Raw genomic sequence first — 25,168 nt, forward strand, 5'->3', positions numbered from 1 at the left:
CCCATTACTACATATTATTTTGCTTTTTTCTTTAGAAGACAAACCCAAGTTGAGGAGGCTACCTTCTCCACTTGCCAAAAATGATAAAATGCAATAGCTGTTACCTAAGTAACCATGCAGGTTCCAACAGCATTCAAGACAAATCTGTTATTTCTTCTAAAGAAAAGCTCTTTTCCCTAGGTGTTAATTACTGATTCACAAAGAAGCCACAATGAATTAGGGGGTCCATGAGAGGCTGATGGTGACACAATCTGCCTCAAAGGGGTGGAGTGGCGCCTGAGAACTGCACTGATGTCTCCCTTCACTCCTTTTCAGAACATGACTTGGAGACGCCTTCTGCTTTCTAGATGCATTTCAAAGTGCTACCCACACAAACTTCAATCCTCAGGCTTTGTACCCTGGTGTGCTAACATATTAGAATACAGTAACAGCATCCTTCATATTTTTTCCTCTCAGTAATAAAAGAGGCAGGCAGATTTGTTTGGTTATTTTTCCAACTCTCCCTGAGCTTTTGAAAATGTAGAGGCATTGGAAAGTAGAAATTATCCACTTGAAATGGCAATTAATAATAATTATGTATGTATTTAATGTGGAAATCCCAAAGTAGAGCATCTAAATTCAGACTCATAGCAGAACTACAAATGAATAGGCATCCAAATACTTTCAGGAGTCAGGGTGTAGCAGAGGATTGAAATCCCAGCTACTTGGAAGGCCAAATCAGAAGGAAGACAAGTGAGAGGATCACCTTGGGCAATTTAGAGAAATCCTGTTGCAAAATAAAATTAAAAAGGCTGGGGATCTAGCTTAATGGTAGAGTGCCCCTGGGTTCAATCCTCAGTACCATAAAGACTAAGGAAAGGAAAGGGGGAGCTACAAATACGGGAACTATCAGATGACAACCTGATCATATCATCTGATATTGAAATATTAAATATTGAAATAAAATTATCCACAATTTTAAAAAAATATTAGCTTTTAATTTTAAATGATTTATAATGGCAAAATAATTTTGAAAAATTAAGAGGAAGGGAAGAGGTGAGGGAAAGAGGAAGCACCAGGGACTGAAACAGAACAAATTATATTCCATGCATGTATGATTATGCCAATGAATCCTACTATATGCATAACTACAATGTACTAATAAGCATTATTAACTAAGAAAAAAAATTTAATTATTTTAACACTACAGTTCTTTAGTTCAATCAAGTTAATCAACTTTTCTAAGCAATCTGACGTTAACACTTAGTATCCAAAGGGGGAGGAAGAGGCAATGAAATTGACCGAATTATAAAAGTGAATCTCACTATTTTATATAATTATAATGCACCAATGAAAAAAGAAAAAAGAAAAACAGGTTTTGGATGTCATGATCAAGAATGCTTTAGTATTACTTTTCAAAGGGCAAGATTCTGCCAAGTTCTTGATGTTTTGGTAGCATGTCATGAGTGAAACCAACTCACATTCAGTTCTCAAACTAAGTCGAGCTAACAATGACCTTAAAGTCACCACATAAAGAAAGCATCTAACACTAAAAAATCATTCAAGGGTTCACTTCTGATATGGCAAGTATTATGAGAAAGCTTCCCAGTCTTAGAGGTAATTTGTCTCTGTGGAATGAAAGAAAAATTCTTCGTGGAATAGAAGAAATGTAAATATTATTATTCAAGACAGTACTGAGCCCTAATATAATGAACAATTCTAGCCAGGAGTTTTATATGGGCCAAATTATTCAAAAAGAATAAGAAAAGAAATATTACTCATGGATATTAAATTTTTTAAGGTGACACAGGCTATATGAAATGTTGAGGAGAAGCAAATCTACAGAGACAGAAAGCACATGAGTGGTTGCCTGAGGCTGGAATGGGAGTGCGGATTAAATGTAAAAGAGTAAGAATAACCTTACTGGAGTGGTGGAAATGTTCTCAAACTGGGTTATGGTGCTGGTGGTATAGTTCAGTAAATTTACTTAAAATAAATAAACAAATCACTGAATTGTGTACTTAATTATACACTTAATTAATGAAGTTGTGTGTGTGTGTGTGTGTGTGTGTTTAAAAGGACAGGGTGATTATTTGGACTTAGCATTTTAAAAGAGACTGGAAAGTAACTAAGTAAGGATGTGCTGGAATTCCCAGTTTTGAGAACGTACATCCTTGAACCTTTTAATACTCTGAATTTCAAGAGAGGGGATTAATTCTAGTTCTTTCATGCAATAAAATCTGTGCAGTTATGGGAAATGATGTAGGGAAAATGACTGTGTGCCACTAGTAATGAAAGTGGTACAGTGAAAGAAATTATAGTACAGTCATCTTGCAAAAGTGTGATATAGTCCACACACAGTAGTCAATAAAAAAATAATAATAATGTTAGATTATATCCAATGATACACAAGAAGCTTGTCCAGGATATACTAAGTGAAAAAGAGCACCCAACGGGTCAATATAACATACATACAGTAGCAGAATATATGAAAAAATGTGTATGGATCATCTATATCTGTATAATGTGCATAAATGCACAAACAGCTGGAAAGATAATTACCAAATTGTTCATTATGCTTAGTGCTTGGAAACAGAAGAGGGCAGAGAGATAGGATTTTCCATCAGAGTTCAAGGAAGGAATCTAAAAGTGTATGCACCAAGGTGCTAAGATAATTATCACTAGTTCAATGGGATTTATATTGTTGTTGATATTGTTTTTACCGACATTCAGTATAACTGTGCATACTCTTCCTGGAAAGGACAGTTAGTATAGAGGTCAAGGTTGTGCTGCAGCTTTTTGCCTTTACTAAGTGAAGTACATAATACAAGGCAATTAGAACAGCCGAACACGCAGTAAGTACTCTCTCAGCTTCCAGCCTGGACACTCTTACTAGTGAGAAGCAAATACAAAAAGAATCTAGAAAAAAACAGAAGAAAAGAAATATGAAAACATGGCCCTCATCCCTCCATTACTGCAAATACATTCAGGATCAGTTTGTGATACTGAATGCATTGGGCAATAACAAAAGTCCGGACAGTCCTCAGATCCCAATGGCCAACAGTGATGTCACCAAACTCCCTATGGGCCACACTAAGGCCAGGGGGGTACCTGGGCAGAAGGCTCCCAGGTGGAGCAGCTCAATGTGTTTTGACCAACTTCCCCTGGTGCTGCCCAGCAACTGCGCTGCCTCACAGTGGCAATAATTAATGTGTGACCAGACCAATGGCAGAGGGCTCCTGAAACATTAACGCTCTGATATAAACACTTATGCCTAATAATTGACCTCAATGGGACTTGTGGCCTCATAAGCCAGGGTCAATTATCTGACATATGTGACAGCTGTAGGAAAAAAAAATTTCACTAGTGATTACATACTAATAACAGAGAAACTCTCTGCCTCACTGAGAAATAGCACCTTCTACACTAGCCCCATTCCTCAGACTTTATATCTTAAGCAACATTTTAAACTTTGACAGTTCTGAAAATATATTCCAGTGGCCACCCTCTCAATCTGCACAACACTAGAACTTTCTTAAAGGAATCATATTTGTAGAGTGATTGCTATCTATTTCTCTCAGGTAGATGTTTAATCTTCATTTGTACCAATTAAGAAAACTGTGGCTCACAGTATTTCCTATCTGGGCCCACTAGTGAGTGGAAATTCTGAGAACCTAAAGGGAAAGGTGTGTTTACAAAGCCTCTGCTTTTCCTCTAAAGAGTCCCTTCACTTTGATTCTCAAATGGTTCATACTCTATTTCAACTGCAAAGCATTCCTCCAAAAGGTCTACATGCCACCAAAAATGTATACCACCTAACCAGAGATACCTCACAAAAGTGCCTGAAATCGTCTTAATACATGCATTTTATATTTGTCATAATTGCCATCAGAATTTATTTATTTATTATTTATACATACGTACATAATACATACATACCAGGGATTGAACTCAGGGTGCTTAACCACTGAGCAGTATCCCCAGCCCTTTTTATTTTTTTATGTTGAGACAGGGTTTTGCTAAATTGCTTATGACCTCAATTAGTTGCTGAGGCTGATCTTGGACTCACAATCCTCCTGCCTTAGCCTCCCAATTCATGAGGATTACAGGTGTGCACCACCATGCCTGGCACAGAATTTTTATTTTCATTTGCTCTGTTTCTCCAAAGCCAACTGGTTTTCAACAAAGCACCATGGTCTCACCCAAAGTTCTGTCCTCACCGAAACTACTTTCAGAAACTCATTTTTCAAAATAGATTCCATTATCATATTCATTTATCCTCCTGTACAAAATGTCAATGACAAACACACAAATGAATTTCCGTCAGCCTTATTCCGTCAACTTGATTTATAAGCAAAAACCCAAGATGCAAGTTGAACCATAGTGGTATAAAACTGTGGGACCCAAGAAATCATTCATGAGCTTCCCTTTGACAATTAAAACATCTCCATTTAGCTTTCATTTCAATATTCTGTTTAGAAAAGAAAACTGCCATTACCAAACTACAATAAACTTGTCTCATCGATGGTGTCATCATTCATCAATTACTTCATCAGTCTGTACTGGAACGGATGCCTGATAAGCACCAGGATCATTCAGAACAACAGGGTTTGGTTCTCTCATGTTCTGGCGCCCAATTATCTTTACACTGAATGCTGCTGAACAGCAACAGAAGTCAAAGTTTAGCATTAGCTTTCTCAAAAGTAAATCTATTTTTCCTATTGTAGGCTTTTATTTCAGTAAATTCAAGTTGATTGAGTCAATTGCCTTCATAAAACTCCAGAGAGTAAACAAAGCCATTATGCATCCCATCTCAGGCCAAATGGAAAAAAAGAGGCCATAATCCTACTAGAAATTAAGATTTATTGACATTTTCAAGGAGTAATACTATATGCCAAACCAACTAAATACTGTAACACAATATTGTTACCCTTTATAGGATACTATAAAAAGGATTCCCATATATATGAATAAGTATATAAATATAGATTATTTGAATTATCAGGAAATCCTTAAAATCTTCTCTGGAGATATTTCATTAAATAAGTAATTAGCCCACTGTTTTTCTGGGATTTAGGCTGAGCCTTTGTTTACACAGTATGTAACAAGTATGGACATTTGTATAATCAATTTTTGTCTCTTAAATGTTCAAATAAGTTTGCTCTTTGAAGAAATTTGAAGAGAAATCTATTCTTGGCCTATTATTTTAACATCAGATTTTTTTTTTAAATGGGAGATACACATTGTTTTTCTAACACCATTTGCAAGAGAACAGACATTGATTCTCTCTCACTGTCCAGTCTAGACAGATAATTATGTGAGCACAAAGAGAGAAGAGGTTCAAACAAACAACATTTGGCACAAGTGCACTGTTTGCATGTTCAATGTCCTAGAAAATTTATGAGATAAATATACTACTATCTTAGAACCCATACCAATTGTTTAGAAGCTAACTGAGTGGGAATTACAAAGCTGGGAAACAGAAATGTTGCAGACTCCAAAAGGATATCTGTCAGGCACGCACAGATCTGGTTGACTTAAGTGCTCCACACAGTCAATTTTTGATTCTTGCTCCTTCTCCCCCAGCGCCTCTTGTTCTTCCTGCTCTTCATTCATTCAACACAGTGTGTTTCATGATCTAGGTAACTATTCTAGGTGCTCAGGATAGAGGGGAACATTACTTACACTTCTGGCTACCAGGAATGAACTCTCCAGATGGCTCAGTTCTGATACTAACAGACAAGGCTGTTCATAAACTCAACTGCCTAGGCCTCTTGAAGAGTGTCTTAATGACACTCTTAATGACAGAGGGTCTACAGAGCTGGGACACATTAGGATCAATGGGGATAACCTGTAGCCCCCAACTACAACTACTAAGCCACAAAAACAGCAGAAAGTAAGCCAACTTTTCCCAGTCTATACCCTTCTTTCCTTTCTTTTTCAAAGGATAATGTTCAATATTAAAAGACAATGTTTTTAATGACAATCAAAAGCCCCCATGATGACATGGGGGAAACACTTACATGCATATGAAATGATACTACTTTTGCACACTTAAATAAGCTCATACAAGTCAATAGGACAAAAATAAGAACTTACAGGGGAAAAAAGCAGGCAAAAGAGGGAAAGAGGAAGGCAAAAGCAAATAGCCAAGCAAAAAACAGAGAGAAATTCCAACACATAAGAGCCTAGGCGAAGATCCTGAACCTTACCCACAATTAAAATAAGAAAACAAAGACATAACATTTTTAACTTATCAGATAGGGGGGTATGGAAAAGATACCACTTTAATTAACAATGTCATTCTGAGTAATTCAAAATAGCTACAAAAGAGGATTTTGAATGTTTTCATACAAAGAAAAAATAAATGCATGATGACTATGTTAAACACCATAATTAGATTATTACAAATACATGATGTATGCAGGTATCAACCTCACTGTTCCACATAAATGTGTACAAATATGTGCAAACTCTAAACAAAATCTTTTAAAATGATATAACTTTGGTCTAAAATAAAAATTGGTCACCTTTATGGAGTATAATTTGGCAATATTCATCTAGAAAGTTCAAAAGTCCTGTGACCTAGCAATTCCAAAATTAGAAATTTAACCTCTATGTATATGAGCAAAATTCATACAAAGGTATTAATTTCAGGCAGAAGGTAATTAGTCCAACAGCATAAACATATAACCTAGCAACAACTAAAATATCTAGAAACAAGCCAAGGTAACTGTTATTGTAGATTCATTTAATAAAATACTGCATCATCATTAACGTGAAGATTTATTACATGCAAATGAAAAAGACCTCTAAATTATATTAGGAAAAGTTACAAAATAATGCATATAATTTAATCTTTTTATTAAAAATAAAAAAGTAGAGAGCCAAGTAGATATGGCAATGTGCCCAAAACATTTTTTTTTCCGGAAGAAATCACAAGAAATTAACAGTTACATATGAGGTGCGAGGTCTTTACATGGTCCTGTATCTTTTGATACCATCCGTATGCTAATCACACACATGTATGGCTTTTATTTATTACTGATGTTATTCTGGTTACCTGAATGCATGATTTACAGATAATTCTTTATCTTCATACCATTTTTCAACAAAATCTAATTAAAAAATAAAACCAAAATCTTTAAAGGATTTATACTCCTTAACATCTGAATCTCCCAAAATATGCTTAATGACTTTTGGGGGAGAGTTCTGAGGAAGGTAACACAAAAACAAAACATAAATGAAGAAATGAAGTGGAGAAAAAGAAGTGGTGCTGACAAGAGGCAGACTGATTGTCAACTTGGGTTCAAGGACAAGGCTAAGAATTTCTCCCTTTCTAATGTTTTAAACAAAATGATAAATTATGCATTGCACTGTGTTATAAAGCAAGAAGCCACACAGAAATCTATCAGCTCAAAGTCATGGAATGTGGAAAACTACCTGGGGGAAAAAAATCTTTAAAAACCCTCCTGGAAGAACTATTATCTCATTCATGAGGAAGCCATAAAGAAATGTACTCACCAAGTAAATTAGAAACCTATCTTATACAAACAAAATCATAACCTTAGCATGTATTATAAAATCCTTTGACAAATATTTGTGAAATCTAAGAGATAAAGTCCCAAGTTGAACTATTTCACAGGCAATTCTTAACTTTCAGTTGTGTTATATACCTTCAGAGGCATTAAACCAGAAGCCCAGAATGTCATCTAGCTACACAGAAATTCATAAATGTTGCTCCAATTCCTGATTACCCATGGTTTTGCTTAGGCCTTGACTATAACCATATATATATATATATATATATATATATCCTTAACTATAACTCCATTATATTAGAATGGTTACATATGTGGGTGCTGAGATTCACTGTGTCTATTTTCAAAAACCATCATGTCCTGCCAAGATCCAAAGTATAAACCTGAGAAATGCTATGAACAGTAGCACATGCCTGTAATCCCAGTGGCTCAAGAGGCTGAGGTGGGAGGCTGAGCTGAGGAAGGAGGATTGTGAGTTCAAAGCTAGCCTCAGCAAATCAGCGAGGCCATAAACAACTCAGCAAGCAACTCTAAATAAAATATTTTTAAACAGCACTGGGGATGTGGCTCAGTGATTAAGTGCCCCTGGGTTCAATTCAAAAAATAAAACAAAAACAAATAAAAACCCAGAGGAACCATAAAATAATATACCTTTGTGTAGTCTAAAAATGCCACAGCTAAGAAGTGTTTTAAGTCATGTAGGAACTCCCTGAAAATGGATCTTCTACCTGATACCTATTTTCTTTAAGGATGAACTTTTGGCTGAATCATCTTTGCCCAATTCTTAACTACATATGAAAAAGTCATTTAAAAAAGGAAGCTCCTGTTGGGTGTGGTGGTACAAATCTGGAATCTCAGCAACTTGGGAAGGCTAAAGCAGGAGGATTGCAAGTTCAAGGCCATCCTAGGCAACTTAGCAAGACCTTGTCTCAAAATAAAAAATAAAATGGGCAGAATAGTAGAAAGCCCCTGGTTTCATCCCAGTACCATATTTTAAAAAAGAAGAAGAAAAAGAAATTGTCCAAAAGTTCAAAAATCATTTAGGATTAACAATAGAAAATTGCAAGAGACCCAGCAGTGGGAATATAAGATGAATTTTAAAAGTATGACAGCTTCTGGGACTAAAATGCCCAAGAAACTTCATGCTATCTGAGAATCAAACAAAAGTATAGTTTATAAATCTAATATCAGCGTTATGAGATTTAAATTGTAGCATTATAAAACTATAATGAAAAATTCTGTGACATTTTGGCTATGAACTGTTTTGATTGGGGATTTCTTTAGTTGTTTGGTAATTTGTGCAATTTAGCTAAGTAGGAATTAGTGTACCTTGTAATTGTAACTATAACAATGTACTCTAGTTTGCTTTACTCATGTTTACATGAGTCACTCACAGAACACCACATTTCCAGCATGAATAAGCACTCGGCAATATTCATTTTTCCCCCCAACATTTTCTAAACTGACAAAAAAGATAATAGTGTTTCAATGGTCATCACACTCCTGTGTCACAAGTCAGACAGAAAAGAACACTCACAGGGGGACAAGCAACCCTGGGCAAGCCGGCTGGTCCCTGGGATGCCATACCATCTTGGTGGGCTCACCACAAGCCAAGGCTGGCCCCTAATCTTACCAATGTATAAATATAATAATTAGGAGAGGGTTTGTGTTAACCACACTCTAGGTGACATTAAAGTAAAAATGCTAATTGAATACCTTTTGTGGGAAATATAAACCATAATTTGGATTGAATGTTGATATATGCTGATCAGTGTGTTTCCTAAAAACATCACTATATGAGGAAATCAAATTGCAGTCAAAAGGATGCACAGTGACTACTGAACAGAAATATGTCTTATGGCTTCCTGTGTGGCGTGACACTGCAATGTGAGGCTAAGGTAAGCTCAGGGTATTCACTGGTTAGAGCAAGACCATACTCTAAGCCAAGTTTAGATCTTAGGCAGTCTGACTGCAGGCTGAAGATCTGTACACAGACCTGTTAACACTGCACTCTGGCAAAATCCCTTCTCTGTAGAAAGCCTCAGCCTCTCAGACTTGGTATAACCCACCCCAGACTCCAAGCACTACTTCTCTAAATTCCTTCTTCATACAAATTCCCTTTCAGAGGAACACATTAGTACCTTCAGCTAAGTTATCACACTACCCTAGAAGCCATTCCATCTCTTTATTTGCTTTGAATATCTTTACTATAACCCATTCACTACAGGTATGTTCTACAGTTTCTTTTGAGTCTAATCTTTTTTTTTCAAGGTAGAGAGGCAGAGATCTGCCTGCTTGTGCTCATGGCTGGCACACATACCACACCTGTAGTAGAAGCCATCATTTCAAAGTGAAATGAAGGCTTTTAGAGTTTCAGAGAAGAGGGAGCTCTTTTTAAAAAGAGAAAACTTCACACACACACACACACACACACACACACACACACACACACACCCTGAAAATTTCATAAAATGTCAAGCTGAAATTCTCAAAAATGAAAAGAAATCTTTACATCTGTTGACTTAGGACCCTTGAACCTGCGGGTTTGGAACCAAATATTGTAGAAGTTGATGACTAGGTGCCCTGAAATACATGAGCAGTCTTCAAGCACTTTCAGTAGCACGTGGTAATTTCTACTCCATCCACATCTGAGAAATTGAAGTGACGGAAAATACCTGACGTGGAAAAAATCATCTACCATGTCTCAAGAATTGTGGTCATTGGTACTATCTAAAATTATAACTAATCTAGTCTTTCCTTTAGCTTATTTATTATTAACCCATTTTCAGCTTGGCTTGAATATCAAACTCTTGGCTTCTGAGCCCACAAAGGTATGCAATATTGTGTAACCAGTTCAGGATTCTCTATTAAAATCACTAAGTTTTTTTGCAAATACTGCTTACCTAGCAACTCCAGGGTGGCTCAAGGCCACGGGAGAGGAACATCACCCTCTATTTCTGTGCAATCAGGAGTTAAGTGAGCTTGAAGGTTACCTTCAGAAAGCCTCCATGGACTCACAGGACTCTGTCAGTATTATAAATGTCTCAGAAGTGTGTTCCGATCCCCAACCCTTCCCATTCTGCAAGCCACTCATGCTGCGGCTGCTATGCTTCCCCCGGGGCTGCCACCACTCCAGAGGGGTGAGCCAGCCCTCACTGATCCAAGAGGAAAAGATGTCCAGATGCAAGCTGCTGAGGGGAGTGGGTGCTAACACTTGCTCCATTTGAGGGTTCAAGTTATGTGAGGGTCACACCATTTAGTTCAAATGCAGCAGGGATCTGCAGAAAGAAAATTTAAAATCAAACCCTTTTTTTCAAAATCACTAACTTCAATTCTCCAACATGAATTAAGAGCCTTTTCCTAAGCCACAGAATGCGTGCATCCTCACTGGGTCTCCTATTGCCACCTCCAGAGAAAATGACCAGAACCAAAGATGTTTACAAGGCAGACTGCAGGTGGACTGTGATCACTTTGAAAGTTTTTCACCCAACTCCATCACTCACACAAAAATCAAACTGAGCCAGGCTCAGTGGCTCACACCTCTAATCCCAGAAGCTCCGGAAGCTGAGGCAGGAGAATCACAAGTTCAAAGCCAGCCTCAGCAATGGCGAGGTGCTAAGCAATTCGGGGAGACCCTGCCTCTAAATAAAATACCAAAAAGGGCTGGGGATGTGGCTCAGTCATTGAGTGCCCCTGAGCTCAATCTCTGGGGTGTGTGTGTGTGTGTGTGTGTGTGTGTCTCACAATGAGTCAAACACACACACTGCTGCCAACTGGTCTTCCACATAAATGACATGGTGCTACAGATTGCTACAGAGGGGAAAAACAATGGGGCTCATGAAGTCACAGTTTAGGTGCCTAAACCCATGTGTGATACAAAAGTGGAGGTGGAAGGAAGAGTGACCACAGGAAATCTCTGCTCTACTGTAACAGGAAGACTGAGGAGAAGGAAATGACTAAGACAAAACTGACACATTTGTACATACACTGACTGGGTACATTGCTTACATCACTGGGTCTCCTATTGTACTGCAAAATATATTAAGAAACCATAATATCAAGAGTAGGATGAAAAACAACACAAGTACACTGCTTGCAGACAAATATTACAAGTTTTTATAGTGCAGCAATTCCCAAGCACAAAAATTACCTTCTTGATGAATTTCAGACTAATTTATAGTAGAGATGATGCTCGGTCTTTGGTACAACTTAATCCCCTCCCTTTCTCCCTGTCACAGGTACTTCTTCCCTTAGTGCTTATTCTTTCCCTTCTCCAGAAGACCAAAGCAACATCTCCTAAGCCACTTAACCTCTCTAAAATTACATTCCCTTCTGAAAGACAATTCATTTTTCATCTTTTAACTATCAAAAACCCAATTTCCTCATTCATCCTTTATTCGAATCTTACATTTTAATGAGCACAACTCAATTTCATTACCCTCTCCCATACCTGTAAAAAACAACAAATAGTTATTACCACTGTGCCCAAGGACACGCTACATAATTTAGGTACATATCCTGTTCATTCCTCTAAACCTGATGAAAACAGGGATGTACTTTTCAAAGATAAAGAAACTGGCCTCGAATCACGCAGTAGGTTAAGATGGGAAGGCAGACGGTGGAACACAGGTTCATCTGACTCCCAAACCAGCTTGGCATAGTCCTCCAGGGAATGGAGCAAATGCACTTTATCACGCTACCAATGATAAAACACACATGCTATACACTGCTACAGATTTCAGAAAACATTCACTCTCAGAGCCTCTTTCATAAACATAACTCTTAAAGCTACTCGGTGATGCACATTTCACAAACACAAATGCAGACACTGAATGGGGAAGCCAGGGGTTTTCAGTCTTAACATGACTGACACAAAGGGTAATTCTTCCTTGTGGAGGCTGTCCTCCACACTGCACCCACTAAATGCCAGCAGCACACCTTCCTGTCCCAATTATAACAATCAAAAAATATGTCCAGATATTGCCAAATGTCCCCTCGAGGGTAAAACTGCACTCTGCGGAGGACCATTGAATTAAGCTAACTGTATAAGACCACACAAGTGAAAAACGTACTAATTCCAGGAAGGAGCTCTCTTAAATTCTGACTTAGTGGAAATTTTTCTCACACCACAGCTCCTTAAGAGAAATCACTTATTAAACTGGACAAAATGTACAGGACACAGAATGAGAACATCTATTTTACTGAATCGGTAGTGCTAATACTGCTTCAGCTTTTACGCTAAGGTGAACATGCCCAGTGTCTTTGAACCACCCTTCAAAGAGTTCCAGATGCTCTCCAGAATCTCATTACCCAGTTCTGAGCCTAAGTTAAAACACAAACTCAAAAATGTGTACAGCACTGCCTCAAGTAGTAATAGGAATAGTAAAAGCCATAGCAACAATAAAAGACACAGAGCTAAGATACTCAACGCACTATCCGACTCTGTTTTAAGCATTTCATATGGATTATTTAATTTAAACATGCAACACCTTCAACAGCTCTATGAGGTAGGTATTCTTATTCTTATCTACATTTTATGAATGAAGAAACTGAGACAAACAGAACTCCAATAAATTGTACAAGATCTGGCTCTAGAATCCTCGTTCTTAATCCCTACTTACGTGCTTCAAAAAACTGTTGGACTATCACCTCCTTGGTTCTAACTACTGCCCAATCCACGTTTTCCATCTCGAGTAAAGAATACACATAGGCTATTAAATGTCTCATGGAAGCTGATGTGTCATAATTATGGCAATGCCCTCATATACTTGTCTAAAGAGGTTATGGACATGAGTGATCCTTAGCAAACATATGCTGGATATTGATCCTCATACCTTTTTTTCTAAGTGATCCTGAGCCATCTGTTCAAAAATGAGTTTTACAATTCTGCTAGACAACAATATAAGCTTTGAAGCTTAGAATTTTAGAATTTACCATCTCCCCATTTTTGAAAATTGAATCTTCTGGCATATGTGTCCCCCCACCAGGATTTTTCCAAGATTACTTACTCCCAAGTTCGAGCATCACCATGGCATGTTCTTTCAGTATCCTCAAGAAATGAAGTCACCTGAAGCAGTTGGGATTTAGAGAAACCTAAGGAGGTGGCCAGGGTACCACTGACTGAACTGGGAAAGTGGAAGGTAAGAAGACGGTAAGAGTGAAGAGGTGGAAGAGATACTGGAGTTCATGGTCGCTATGGAGGCCACACTATTCTCTTATACCAGGACATGCTAACAAATGCTCCAACAGAGAGACTCTCAGAATTGTCACACCGACTTTCCACCTCCTTCTAATAAGTTTCAGCACTCGCATAGCGCCTTTCATGACCTCATGATTCTCAACAAACAGGTTGAACACTAACCTCAGTGCTAACATGAATTTAAAAACATTTTTCATAACACATAAAATACTGCAGGTATGCTTCACAGAGGTTGCAAGTGTAGGACGGTCCAGATCCAGCTCCTGGTTTTACACTGAGAGAACGCCTCAGTTATACTTTGTGAGGAGCAGAAAGGATACATTCAAAACTGAAAGGGCTTCAGAAATAAAAGAGAAAGTCAACAAGGATCAGCAACTTCAAGGCAGCCATGTGTATGACTGGCCCCTCAAGAGCAGGGCTTGCTCAGTTAATATTTGAAAATCACATGCTTCCAGAGTAAATACATCATTCCTTGAACTTTGAGATTTTTGGCATTGGGGCAATGGGGACCTTTTAAATAACTCAAAAATCTGCTTTGGACCAAGAAACTCCTTTGGATCATCTCACACAGAAAAATCAACACTATTTTAAGAGCAATTGGAGCCACATGGGAAAAATAACAAATGCTACCTTCTAACATAAGCTAACTTGCTGTGAAATTTGAAGCAGGTTATGTAACCTTGCTTGGGCTATTTCTTCAACTATAAAGCAGGGATAATACCACCTCCACCTGTTGGCACTACTGTGAAAATTAAATGAAGTCATGTATGCAAAATATCTCAGCACCTGATGAAAGAGATCCATACACGTTCAGTCTTGTTAATAACCATTAACGGCCCAATACAAATCCAAATTTAATTATTCCTTTAAGGGATTAGACATTTGAGATATAATAAAATATTTTCTCATTCTCACAACCTGAGGGGGCTTTTCTAACTGCCCCACAGGTCTTAAGGCCATTTTCCTCCAAACATCATGGGCAGTTTCCTTAAAAAAAAAAAAAAAATCCAAGTTGTTACCTTTCACAGAGGCACTTGCAGTTAAAAATCAAAACAACTGAGTTTAACAATTAACCTACTAGCTTAAAAGAGTATAAGGAGGAGCTCAGCTCATAGGGTAACTAAAGTTTCCCAAGTTTTAATTGAGCAATTTAGAAGTGACTTCTTTTTAGAGAAGTTTCTTTCATGGACCTAAATAATTTTCTTCCACACTTCCATTTCTCTTGTCTACTGACTGAATTAGTCCAGATTTTCATAAATGCAGAAATGTAATGGTACTATTCATAACTTAATTCATATTCATAACAATTCAGTTAAAATTTTCCTATTATACTTTATGCTACCAAAACATCTTCAGCCTGGCTCTCTATCTAGTACAGTGTTTCTGATTACAAGATCAGAAGTAATCACAAGATTCTACTTTCCCTGTCCTCCACCTCTCCCAATTGTATGTGCTCCATTCAAATGCAGTTGCTGACTAATATCTTTCATAGAAAAGCAGATTTTAAGAAGCACGTCAAGTTTATCTCTATGTACACTTAAAAGCTGTAATAAACGCATCTGGGTTAAAAACGGAATGATAAACATTTGTACCATTCAGGGAAACAGAACTTAGATCCCCAAATTCCTATTTTGGCACAACATAAGTAAAAACTACACACATCAAAAACAAATTTAAAAATAAAGGTAAATGGCCTTTCTTCTTTTTTTAAAAAGAGAGAGAGAGAGAGAATTTTTAATATTTATTTTTTAGTTCTCGGCGGACACAACATCTTTGTTGGTATGTGGTGCTGAGGATTGAACCCGGGCCGCACGCATGCCAGGCGAGCGCGCTACCGCTTGAGCCACATCCCCAGCCCCAAATGGCCTTTCTTTTCTATGTATTTATTTCTACAAATTCTGCAAGAGCATTACCTGGCCACACTAAATAGAAAGCATAACTACAGAGTAAACAGGCTCACTCCAAAACACAGAGAGCACGTGCTTCCTTCTGGCACCTGGTACAGAGCTCCCTGACCAGCAAGCTTCTAACAGCCAAGGGAGTTGGCTGAAAGATCGTTTTGTACAGGGGCTGGAGTCTGAGAAGGCCAATACTTGAAGAAAACTTAGTAACCAAAATGCAAATGCATTCCCGCTCTTTGGAAAACCTCCATTAGGAAAACTTGATAACCGCACACTGAAACCACGCTGGATCCTGAGCTCTAAAACTACAGCGGTTGGCATCACACAATAGCACATTTGTTGATTCTGCCTACCTCTATCCTGACCATGGGTTCCGCCACTACAGTGAGCGTTCTCAGGCGTAACTGGCTAATGCCAGGTTTAGCATCAAAGCTAGATCCGGTAAAAATGATAACTCCCTTTATAGTGCAGAAAACTGCACGTTAATTGCCAAACTGGATGTTTTCTGGAATGCAAGAAGGGTTTGTTTCTTCCTTACTTTGATCAGGTCAGTCTGAGACCGCTAATCTCCGCAGAGAGCATTTTCACGAACCACAGCATCCTAGAAGGCACAACAGTTACGCTCTCCTCCCTGAAGCAGAATCCGCTGGAAAGTTCCTGGAGCACCAAGTTTGCGCGGCACCGGCGCTCTGAGTGCGCGCTGCCCGCCGGGGCGCAGGCGGGAAGGCGAAGGCAAAGGCTGCGCGCGGACCCCGGCCCGGCGGGTCCACACCACGGCTCTCCCTGTCCTGACGGGCGGGAGACGCACGGATCCTCTCCTGGAAGGCAGCTGCGAGCCTGGACGCCGAGCCCAGCGCAGAGGCTCCAGCAGCCAGGCCAGCGGGTGTGGCCGGCCGGCAGAGGGGTTTTGGAATGCCGGGTGTGGCCCTCTGCCACGGCAAAAAAGAAATGAGTCAGCCCGTTCAATCCTAACCAATAAGCATGTTCACAGTCGGTTAAGGCGGAACTTTCCTTTCTTGATTTATATCAGGCTTAGCAGCCTTTCACAGTCATTTTACTTTAAGCCTTTAACAACTTCGGCACAACTTCTAGAAAGTGACAGGTTGCCCTTTAAAAACTCTTATGAAACAAGGATTAATGTTTTTATGATACTTAATCAGTGGATGTCCGTTCGTTTCTATAGTAAAAGTTCTTGAGTTAGGCAGGACGTTGGACCAGGTGTCAAAGCAGGTTAGGATGGTACCACTGGCACTGCATGACCTTGAGCAAGTTAATTATCTGCAATGAGGGGGACAAAATGCCAACCTAATAGTTTGCCAAGCGATTCATCGGCAATAACACATGCAATGCATTTGGTATCTGCTTGACAGAATAGACACTCAAAAAACGCTGTGTCTTGTCCCTCTATGTCCTGAATGAAATTCCAAAATATTGTGGTCAAACTGACCCATGATTTTAAACACTTTTTTAAAAATCTAAAATAGCCAAAGAATTTTATAGCTGAAATAAGTTTTTTTTTTGGGGGGGGGGATTTCTTGATCTGATTTGCTTATTTAAGTGGTGAGAAACTTAAGACACTTTTGGTTTAGGATGGACTTGGTATTCTTATTATACAAGAGAAGTTTTATTAGTAGCAAAAAAAAAAAAAAAAAAAAAAAGAAAAGAAAAGAAGGCAGGCATGCTTAGGTTGGAACAACTTCATTTAGGCCATTATTAAATTAACTTTTAAAAATGCAAGAATAATTTTGGGAATATTTTATCTTGGTCACTTGTCCCTAAATATTGTTTTGGAATCAAAATATTTAAAAGAAACTTTTAGTAGTTGGAAATAGGCAAAGTATAAGAGACTACAGAACTACTAATTCTGAGGACCTGTTAAGAAGTGAGTTGATTGCTAATGCTAGTGAAGAGTTTCTACGGGGGAAGAAAAGATTTTTTAAGCTACAAATTAAGCTTCTGGGCTTTGGAGATCTCTTTGAGTTTACCTTCCTCATATTTGTTTAGACCTAGTCATTTCCACAGGCAGCGGTTTCTTCAAAATAGTCTTTAGCCAAAGATAAGCCAAAGATAAGATCTACAGTGAGATCAAGAGACTTCCTAAAATGCTATTCTTCTCTCCAAAGCAAACCAGAGAGTGGAAAGAAAACTGCACCAGGAGCTATGAGCTAGCTCCCTTCCTAGTCCCAGCCCTGCCAGTTAGTGTCCAGAGAATTCCTTCATCTCTCTTCAAAGATCAAACTGTAGCCTAAAGAGGCGGAAGCAAGGTAGGTCTACAGCCTAACACTGATCCTTAGCAAGAGACACCCAACATACAAAATGGTGCCTTTCTCCTCCATGATGAAGCTGATCTACCTCTACCCGCCCCCCGCCCCCCTCATATTCCTCATAATGGTACTCTTAGTTTCCTAGACATTTTAAGTTTAATTCTGGAATCATCTGAGCTCCCTCCCTCTCTCTTGCCAATTCACTATCAGCAGGTGTAATATGAAGGCTTCATTCACATTTTTTCCATTCCTGCTTGAGACGTTTGTGCCTTTGTGCCAGGGTCACTGAAGTTGAATGTCTCCTAATTGCTCTTCCAGCTGGCAAGCCCCTCCCTCTGTGCTTCCTGACACTTCATCACCATCACACCATAAATGTTAAAGTTCAGAGTGTCATAAACCTTTCCTTTTTCAATCTAATAACTATAATTTTATAGTAAAGATCAGAATTTATTTTATAGGCAACTTTTCTCAAATGTTCACACAAGTTAATGTGTGTATTTCTAAGCACTGATTTCCTATTTATAAAACTATTGTAATTAATCATGCTAGGTGAGCTGTAGTGTGTTGGGTGTTACTGCCTGAACAGCAGCTCTTTTATATAAGGAGACAACATAAAACCCATGTGTTTATGAACACAGCAAGTTTCAATAACATTACTGTCTGAAAAATACAAGCATTGTTTGTATATGTAGAAAAGTGTAGATACTTATAGATACATGATGGAGGAGAGAAGGCAGCACATATAGGAAAGAGAATTGATCTATGTAGTTCATTTCTATTGTTTAGAATCCAGTCAAGCTTGAAATTCAGAGTAGGTGCTCCAACCAGGAAGAAGGAGGCTTAATAAACAATACAAGCAGCTGCAACCCGAACTCAAAACACTTACAAGATGTTTCCATACTCCTTACACTTTAGAAACAAGGAGACCATTAACAATGTAGTTAAAACAATCTCACAAGAGAAAAGGGATAATTATTTCTAGGATGCCTTTGGTGCCTAACATTAAACACAAAGCACAAGGGTTCTCAATATAGAGTTATGGGGGGCGGTGGGGGGCAGGGGAGAGTGACGATTAACCCAAAGGACCAATGCTATATGTTCAGGTCCTTCAGAAGCAGGCTTCTATCTCTGCCACCCCCTTTAAAAACTCTCACCAAATGGCCCATTGATCTATTTGTGGCACACTTACCTAGGTGGGCACCATACCTTGGTCTGGTGACCTCAACTCTCTCCACTACCTATCCCATTCTGGACCCACTCAAGCGCTCCTCTCCTTCTCCTGGAACTCCCTCCCTGGCCCAATCCCTGGGGGTCTCTCCTCTTCTCCGAGTGCCTACAGACCTTTTCTTTTTCTTTTTAAGTTTTTTTTTAAGTTATTACATGACAATAGAATGGATTTTGACCAGGCCTTTTTCTTTATAACGCTCTTTCACAATCAATATATAGAATCTCAGCACCAAAAGGAAATCCCTGATATTTATCGCTGCCAGATAAAAAGACTCCATCAGAGGTAGAGTGCCTTTCAGAGGCTTTGTAATCCCCCAAGGACTTAGCAGATTCTGAATAAATAGTCATTGTTGATCTAATAATGTTTAAGTTATATAACAACCACAATGCAGAAAGGAAAACTTTGACTGCTGACACATCAAGAATAAACAAACATTATAGTTGTTCAAACCAGCTGGCAAGCAGAACCCAACAGCAGATGCATCTCTTTGCTCTTTAGACATTTCCAACAATACAGAATGCTATTGAGAAAGCAAATCCAATACTTCCTAAAAGGAAGGGGCGTTTACAAAACAGTGTTGTCACATGGAATCTCAGTTCCCCAAATACTAGTCCACTGATGAGAACAGAGGCAATACGTCATCCTATCTTCCTTTCAAGTATGGAACATCTATATACAAATTTGACAGTGCCAGAGTACCAATTCCTCCTTCCATATAAACATCTCTCTCAATGTATGTGTTATTGCTGCAAAAATCTGTTTATCTTCTATGGTTAGTGCTCCTAACTATAAAAGGAAGCAAAGGTCAGCTAGTTCTTCAAGACTAAATATAACTACTAGAACTATCATATTCTATATTTGTTTAAATGGCCTAAAGTCAAAAGTCAGGTGATGTGTGCATTAGAGGAAACTTGATTATCAAGATTCATTACCACACACATACCTAGACCTACCTACCTACCCCCACATCACCAGTACTCTTTGATTAATGTTAATCAAATATTCTCCTCTTACGACAGGTGGGAATAAACACTACCACTGTTCTCTAAAAGCTGTGTCATAAATCAGCTGCCCTATTACACAATTAAATACTTTATTATAATTGCTCACAACAAAGCCACTAATAAATATGCCATGTATAAACAACCAAATGAATTAGTCAGCATTCTTTAATATGAAAGTAATAGAAATGGCACTTGAAGCAGCACCAGCTAAAGCAAGGTAAGATGTATTGACTCAAGGTAACCCAGCAACAGAAGACCAACAGAGGAAGCTTAGCTGACTTGAAGATCAGCTCAAAATGAACTCCACCAGGACAAGTCAGCATCTTTGCTTATACAAACTGCCTTTGTCCTCCCTTCCTGAAGGCTGCCTTCTTCCACTTAACTCTGCCACTTAGCTCTGCCACTAAGAGGGACTATTCTTCTACTCATAGTTGCAATTTTTTAAATTGTCAAGAAAGTCTCACACTGGTTCAGCTTAAGGCCATGCACCCACGACAGGCTCGTCTATACCAGGATCACTTAGTTGAATTGGTGGGAACAGTTAAGTTTTAGAAGGTGAGTTTAATTCCTGTAAGCGAAAGGAAGGGTTGGTTCTTTGTTTACCAAAAAAACACAACTGCCTATCAAGAAGTTCCATTACATGCCCAATATGAAAGCTTAGTCAAGCAGTCCTTGACCTGGTGAGACATGACATTCTAACAGGTGACTTCTATATCTCAAGTCAATGAACTCTTATAAGGCACTTGGAGACACTACACTGGAGACAGTATGTCTCTAGTATAAAGGCAGCTCCCTCGCCAGTCTGTAAAAGCCTACTTAACTCATAATTGATCTAAAATTTAACATCAACGATGTTTTTAAAACTGTACTCAAAACGCCATTCATAACATTGTTCCTAAAGAAAACCTTAGTTGAAATTCTACCTAGAACAAGGAAAACAAGCTCATTTTAATTCATTTACTGTGTAGTTAGTAATGACAGTGGATTCAGCTTTACACACATTATTTTACATTTAAGCCACATACAATACTGCAGGAAACTGGAGTCAAGACACTATTTATGCCCAAGCTCAATGGCCTGCTTCAAAGCAATTCATGTCTAGCTGGGCACAGTGGTATGCACACCTGTAATCCCAGCGACTTGGGAGGTTGAGGCAAGAGGATGGAAAGTTTGAGGCCAGCCTCAGCCACTTAGTAAAATCCTGTCTTAAAATAAAATGTAAAGGGCTGGGTAGTAAAGCACCCCTGGGTCTATTCCACAATACCAAGAAAAGAAAGAAAAAAGTCATCTATATATGATCCCAAAGCTGAAAATACTATATCTAACACTCAGAGGAGCCTGACAGAGTGGGCTTACAGAGGAGTTGACCAAAACTGAATGTCTCACAATCTGTAAATACCCAAAGAGAGAAAAGTGTTTCTGAGCAGTCACGGTCACTAGCTAGACTTTTACTTTCTATTTCCTAAAAGCAGGTACTTCTCTACAGCTTAATAAAATATTTCTTTTAGTAAGCTTTAAACTATTCTGACCTGTACTTAAATAAAGATCACCCAAAAATCAAGAATTTATCAACAGCACATTCATAAAAACATTCTTTTGCCATTTCTTTAAAAAAGTACTACACACATTAAAATCCCTGTCTAAACTGTTTTTAAGAGAAAATTTAAATTAGGGGGAAAAAAGGCCCTTGTTATTGGTAGATTATCAGGTCTACTAACATAAATGCAAAGGATGCAGATAGCAGTATTAACTATGTTTCAAACTTTAAAAAAATCAGTCATATAACATTTAATGCATAACATAATATTAAAATCAATACCCAGGAAGCCACTGTCATAATCAAGAAGCAGGCCATTACCAATAAATGTGGCAATCTCAAGGTGCACCTTCTCTGCCAAAGGCAGATAACCATTTGTTTCCATGAGTGTTGGACAAAAAGCTTAAAAGATCCTGGTTTAAGAGGTGGTTTTAAGAATTACTCTGTGCCTTCTGAAATCAAAGTAGAAGGTGGTCAGAAGCAATGAGATGGAAAATAGCCAAATTCAGTCATGAAGGAAGGAGAACAGCTAAATTGTACATTGTCTTAAGACAGAAACTACTGATCAGACGGTCTTCTATGAGGCATTGGGTTCACTCCCTGGTTCCAAAGCAAGAACTAGTCACTAGGAACGCTAAAGAAAGTTGTTATCCCCCCTCCCCAACATACATGAGAGAGAGAGAGAGAGAGAGAGAGAGAGAGAGAGAGAGAGAGAGAGAGGAGGAGGAGGAAAGAAGGAGGGGAAGGAGGGAGAGAGGAAAAGAAAGTTAGAGCTCCTGAATGGACACACTCCAGGTCATCTGACATGTGACCTGAAATTGTAAGAGGTCAAGTCCAAAGTATCCACATCAAGATAAGATTTGATCACTAAGCCAAGACACACTGACTCTCCCATAACTGAGTTTTAAACACATTAGACCCCTAAAAAGACAAAGGAAAGGAGGGCCCCAATTAACAATAATGAACTCAAGTTCATACATCATGGAAAAGAGAACCAGGAACTTGAGGAGGGGAAAACAAAACAATCAGTTGACTAAGGGTTTAATTTTGTTGTAACAATGTGTTAAGCAATTTATATGATGGAAAACAAAATTTAGCACATCATCTGTGAAATTAAACAACTCATGATATGTCAAAGAAAGGACATACACAACCAGCTAGTGAGTGAGTCAGTACAAATTGTCTCACTGAAAACTACAAATTGGGAACAGGGCAGTTTAACATGTAGTACAAATTAAATGCTCCAGTAAACATGCTAAGCAAGACAGGGAAAGGAAAGTGAAGCTGAACTAACAAAAAGCATGACACAAAGAGTACGGCAGGCAGGCACACACACGACAAAGTAGCACTTGCACGAGGGCAGTTCATGGCTCATCAGTGAGCTCCCCTCATGCCACCCCCCACACCTGCTTTGTTTCATGGCTACTTAGATGCACAGCACCCCAACATGCTCCAATTCTTCAAGGCTGGGTCCAGGGCTTGGATTACCCAAACCTTTTGGAAGTCCAAACCTCAGCATGAGATAATATGTCCAATAAATAGTTGAAGAAGAAACAAAGGGTTACCTTAGTCAAATCTAAATACCTTATTTACATGCCTTAACTGAAATGGTGACCTTTGACAAGGTCCAGTGCAGGGAAAGACCACAGCATGACAATTGACAAAGCATACTATTTCTCAAGATAAAGAGGAAGGAAGCTCTTCATAGTACAAATGTGTGGGGTGGGGGAACCTGAAAGAAAGAAGGCACTCCTTAGGCTACATTTATGCTGCAGGAACAAACTGCTCCAACAATTGCAGATTCATATCCTCTTCACTCTGGCCCCAAAGCAGAAGGAGCACCCTAACTGGGACACGCAAACATGAGGCAGAGATGGCAGAACCAGGCCATGTCCATTAAAGTCTCTGCTCAGAAATGGCACATATTCTTGTCACTCACATTTCATCAGCCAAAATAAATCTTATGGCCAAGCCAGCCATGAGGAGTCTGCCTTCGGTAGGTTAGAAATGTTTATTCCTTTCACAGAACAATGGGAGGGGAGAAAGAAGAACAAATGTTTGCACAATGGCTCAAGCTACCACAAAGGGAATGCAAAAGGACTGGAACACAGTTTTCGTCCTTCCTGTCATGATGAAGATGTCCTGTTCTAAAAAGCAGTCCCTCCGTAATTTTTTCTACCCAAACATATACTTTTCCCATGACTTCTATTCCTTGCTGATTCTCTGATTGGTGAGTTTCTTAAGACCCTCAAGTTTTAAAGGCCTCGTCTTTCTTGAACATTTGAAATGCAGAACAATTAATAAATATATCTTCCCCAAATAAGGGAAATCAAGAACAAATGAAGATATTAAGTCATTCATTTAAATGTGACAGAGAATCCAGCCAGGTGCAGTGGCACATGCTCATAATTTCAGCAGCCCAGGAGTCTGAGACAGGAGGATCCTAAGTTCGAGTCTAGTCTTAGTAATTTAGCAAGGCCCTAAGCAATGTAGTGAGACCCCATCTCAAACTAAAAAACAAAAAGGGCTGGGGATGTGGTTAGTGGTAAAGTGTCCCAAGTTAAATCCCAGGACAGAAGGACACACAGGTGAAAAAAGGAAGGAAGGGAGGGAGGGAGGAAGGGAAAGAATCCTAAATGGCTTTTAATGAGAACGAAAGAAGGGTTTCACATCAAATCTTTCCTCTACCTTCCATCTCCAGTCCTAATTAGCACTATTCCCCTTCTCTTTTTCCATCTACTAAATCATAACTCCAGCCTTTCCCCAGAAGGGGGTCTTCCTATAATTTCTGCCTTTCCCTGTTTCTTCTAAGAAGAAGCTCTTGTCCAACTCTGTTCAAGTATCCTGTCCAGACAGTATGGTGAGTGGGCCATGATGGGTGTACAAAGATGTTCATTATGGTGTGTGACAGTAAAGGCAAAAGTGACTCCATTTTGTAAAACAACCATGCCAAGTAGAAGGGTCATGACTGGGGCAAGATGTTCTTTTATTTTTGCTATAGAAACCTTTAAGAACAAGGAACTACCTAATGGGGCATTATTTCTGTAACTAGGGTAATGGGGCTCTGTTTCTGTAACTGGGGTGATGGGATAACTGTGACTGGCTAAGCGTCCCACCGCTTGACCGCACTGTCCTGCTTCTGTAACCTGGCTGGCTTGCATTGGCTAGACCCTCCAAACACCTCTTTTGTGGTTTTCAGGCTCATAAGGAGCACCCTTACAATTGTTCGGGGCTGATCAGGGGAACAGCTTAATGTTCTGGTCAGCCGCCACAGGTGTGCTTCAATAAAGGCTTGATTCGATAATACGTGAGTGGTCTGGAAGTCAGTTTATGAAACCCCAGGACGTTGCTTTAACTATAACAGGTGTACTCTACACAAATGAAAAGTGGAAAACAACCAAAATGTCCAGTATTAAGGAATACACCACAGACTCAAGAAATGCTACATGAGGGGTGTGTGTGTGTGTGTGTGTGTGTGTGTGTGTGTGTGTGTATATATATAAAATAGATATTAA

The 25,168-nt window shown here is 38.9% G+C and overlaps 1 protein-coding gene across 12 annotated transcripts in view; it reads right to left on the bottom strand.

Annotated features, from left to right (window-relative positions):
• Positions 1-25,168, bottom strand: part of SGMS1 (sphingomyelin synthase 1) — a 299,689-nt gene that overhangs the window by 77,703 nt on the left and 196,818 nt on the right. The window contains exon 1 of one of the 12 annotated variants that reach the window (XM_081268408.1): positions 16,159-16,413. The exons of the other annotated variants lie outside the window; for them this stretch is intronic. The gene's annotated coding sequence lies outside the window, so the exon portion shown is untranslated. Of the gene's footprint in view, positions 1-16,158; positions 16,414-25,168 lie in introns of those variants that run through there. 12 annotated transcript variants of the gene reach the window in all.

Source organism: Spermophilus citellus, assembly GCF_964194105.1.
Source record: "Spermophilus citellus genome assembly, chromosome: 15".
NCBI classification, from domain to species: domain Eukaryota; kingdom Metazoa; phylum Chordata; class Mammalia; order Rodentia; family Sciuridae; genus Spermophilus; species Spermophilus citellus.